Genomic DNA, 3,463 nt, shown 5'->3' on the forward strand with positions numbered 1-3,463 from the left:
TCTACCTGAAAACTAAATTTAAAACATCCTAACACCCGCTGTAGCTCGAGTACAGGCCAGGGCAATATGTTGCCATATTTGGAATGGCATTCAGTTGAATTTCTGCTAAAGCTGAACATGTTTGTGCCTTTTATAAAGCTGGTTCACTATCACTTGCAGCAGTTGTGACTTTTATGATCCTGAGACAAGATGATAGCAGGAGCCATTGCTTTTAAATACAATACTTTTTGGGCTTTTGCACAATCTGACGTCTTGTGTTAAACTGGTAAAGTGTGGTTCTATCTTCTAAAATTAGTGGTTAAATGTTTTCACAGTGGTGTGGGATTTTTAAAGGTCTTCTCTCGTGTGTGGGATTTCCTTTGTGGTGTTACACACATGCGGCCTGTGGCCTACCACCCACTGCATGAGGCGGCGGCATCACCATTTCTCAGGAGATACGACTGAGATTGAATTGCCCTTCCAGTCACCGTGTCTGAACACTGGAGATAGAGATCCAGAGTAAGAGCTGGAAGATGGATGGAGCATTGGCAGCGATGGTACTGCTGCTGGGGGAAGGTGGAAGCCGGAGTCTCCTGTTGTTCGTCAAGTAGCTGAGAGATCAGATGCTATCGGGCCAGGAGGTGTCTGCTCTGCTTTACTCTGCAGCCCGAGCACTACACACAGCAGCTAGTTTACGTAAAGGATAAACAGTGACCCTGGGGTTGTAATCCACTAGCAGGCCGAGCAGGAGCTGGGTGGATTACCGGAGGCTAACTGTAGCCTCTTCACTTGTTTTACACCTCAAGAGGATCCTAATTGAGCTAAATCTTATTATTTATGGCAGGCTATGGAGACAGTAATCAGAGTGGCTGCTGTGTCTTTAAACAGATCAGTCAGGAGCTGAGTCTGTTAATGCGTGCATGAGCCCAGCACCACACACACACACACACACACATATATATATATACACATACACAGTTTCAGTTTCCAGGTTTCTCTCTGGAGAAGACTTAGAAGTGGGAGGGGAAATGCTCTGCGGTCATTAGAGGCTCATCATCACCGTGTTGCACATGTGATTGTTTGGGTGCACGTGAGAAAGCGAACGAGACAGTGTGAGAAGACATTTTTGCTGCAGGCGTAGCATACCTGGAAAATATGAACAACTCTGTCACTTGCGAACGACAAATGCAATATTTTCATAAAACAGCATTTTACAAGACATTTTCATCCATTACCGTCTTCAGATTTAATGAATCCAGTCGATGCAGATCCAGGATATTCACTGCAAGCAGCTACCTAGACCAGCAATTTCCCTTATTATTAAAAGGCAGGGATCGTTGATTTGAAGATATGAAGATATGAAGTTTCATTGCTGACTGATATGAGAATTATGAATGGCGACAGAGGGCACGAGCTGACCCTGTGTGGAGCCACAGTGCTGAGGGCTCTGCAGCTCCACTGATAGACAATAGGGAAGAGAACCTCCAAGAGCAGTTCACATAAATGTCACACTTTCTGGGCCGCTAATAAAAAAAAAGAACAGGAATCACGATAAAAGCTGAATTAGAGGAGCAAAAGAAAGAAAAATTAAGCAAGCAAGTAAGAAAAAGGAGGAGGAGTAATATATTTCAGACAAAGGAAAAAGAGATGTCAGACGAAAAGGCGATGAAGAGATTTTTCAAAGATTTTAAGATGGCTGGGGGCGAGGCGACGTGGGGTGGGGTGCAAGAGAGAGAAAGAAAAATTAAGGAGAGAGATAGGGTTTGGGGGTTTTGAAACCTCTCAACCATATGCTTTTCTATGTCTGCAATATACATGCAAATGGTGGCAAGCATGAGCGATAGGAAAGCAATGAGCAGAGCGAGTTTTTCAGTCACATTGCTCTGAATGACTCTAAGCTCCTGCCTACCTCACACGAAAAGCACACAAGGCTGCAGATGACACTGGGCAGTTAACTCTTTAATTTAACAATTTCCTCATCACTTTTCTCCTGGTGCACAAAAATATGTCTCCCAACAATCTTCCATCTTTGCAAACCCCAATTTGTATTCATGACTGTATAAAGGGTGAAGTCATGTCTTGTGTTCAAAGACTTATTTCAACATAGGACTGGAAGTAGATTTTTTGGGGGGAAAGGGAAAGAAGATTTAGAGCTGGGGAGAGACAGCAAACAAGGGGACCTGGCTTTGATTTCGGCATGGAGCACATACAGTTTCAAAGGAGCTTAGACATGGAAAACCTAGGAAGACATAAAACTCCAAGAAAGGAGCTCTGTCTCTGGGTGCCGATCAGGCGGCTGGATGAAGGGAGTCCTGTCTGGAGCTGATTTTATTGGGACATGTGACTTTTTTATGTTTAAGGACTTGTTGTTAGGAACAGCCACAATACAGTGTGTTTTAATGTGTAATGTACAATACATTTGGGTGCTTCTACACACTTAAGTGTTTGAGGACCAAATTTCAGATCATCTTTAAGTTGAGACAAGATATACTGGTTTTCAGGGGATTAAAGTGCTGTTGAGGACGGTGCGAGGGTTAGGATCAGAAACTGCGTATAGATATTTACCTCACAGCGCAAAGTGCGCATGACTTGTCAAATGTTAAGTTGAACGTTTTGGGGTTGTGTGGTTATATTTAATCAAATGGCAATGTGGGCCACTTGAACCATTGTTCGATCGACCAAGTTTGGGGGGCATTCATGTCCCAAGCAAATGAATCCTTCACACTTTTTTGATTCCCAGTTTTTTCCTCTAGCATTATCACAAGACTGACATTTTAGTGACACATAAGATTGTGCCTGCACAATGAATCCTAAGGGATCCCCTGACTTTTGATCTTGTGCCATCATTCAGGGCTAAAGCTCAGTAGGTAGAGTGAGTTGTACAGGAACCAGAGGATTAGCGATGCAATCCCTAGTTCATGCTACATGCCAAAGTGTCCTTGAGCAGGTAACTTGCTCACAGTGCTTGGCACTGGTGTGTGAATATGTGTATGCTTGTGTGAACGAATGGGTAGATTGGCAGTCATTGTGACTGTAGATAGGTCTCCATCAGCACTTGTAGTGTATAGAACAACTTTATTAGAACGACACGTTTCAGCTTGTGGCCTTCGTCAGGGTCACGTGACTGGCATGTTACTGACATTGAGACTGTAAAAGGTAGAAAAGTGTTCTGCAAATACAAGACCATATATCATCAGGCCAATTTTTACATTCTTCCATTTTACCTTAATAATGTTTAATGCATGCAAAACCTACAGTATCAACCTCGGCTGTGCTTCGTTTTGGGTGTTAAACAATTAGCAACATGTAAGATAATAAACACGTTCTGTCATTACATTAGCATATTAGTGTTGTCACTTTGAGTATACATCCTCACAAGTCTGTTAGTACGGCTGCAGACTCTTTAAATGAGTTAGCAGTGATATGCATGGATGGAGTGCTCACAAATAAAAGAAACACTCAAAAGAAGAAAATCATTTCATGG

The sequence above is a fragment of the Chelon labrosus genome (assembly GCF_963514085.1).
Source record: "Chelon labrosus genome assembly, chromosome: 7".
Lineage (NCBI taxonomy): Eukaryota > Metazoa > Chordata > Actinopteri > Mugiliformes > Mugilidae > Chelon > Chelon labrosus.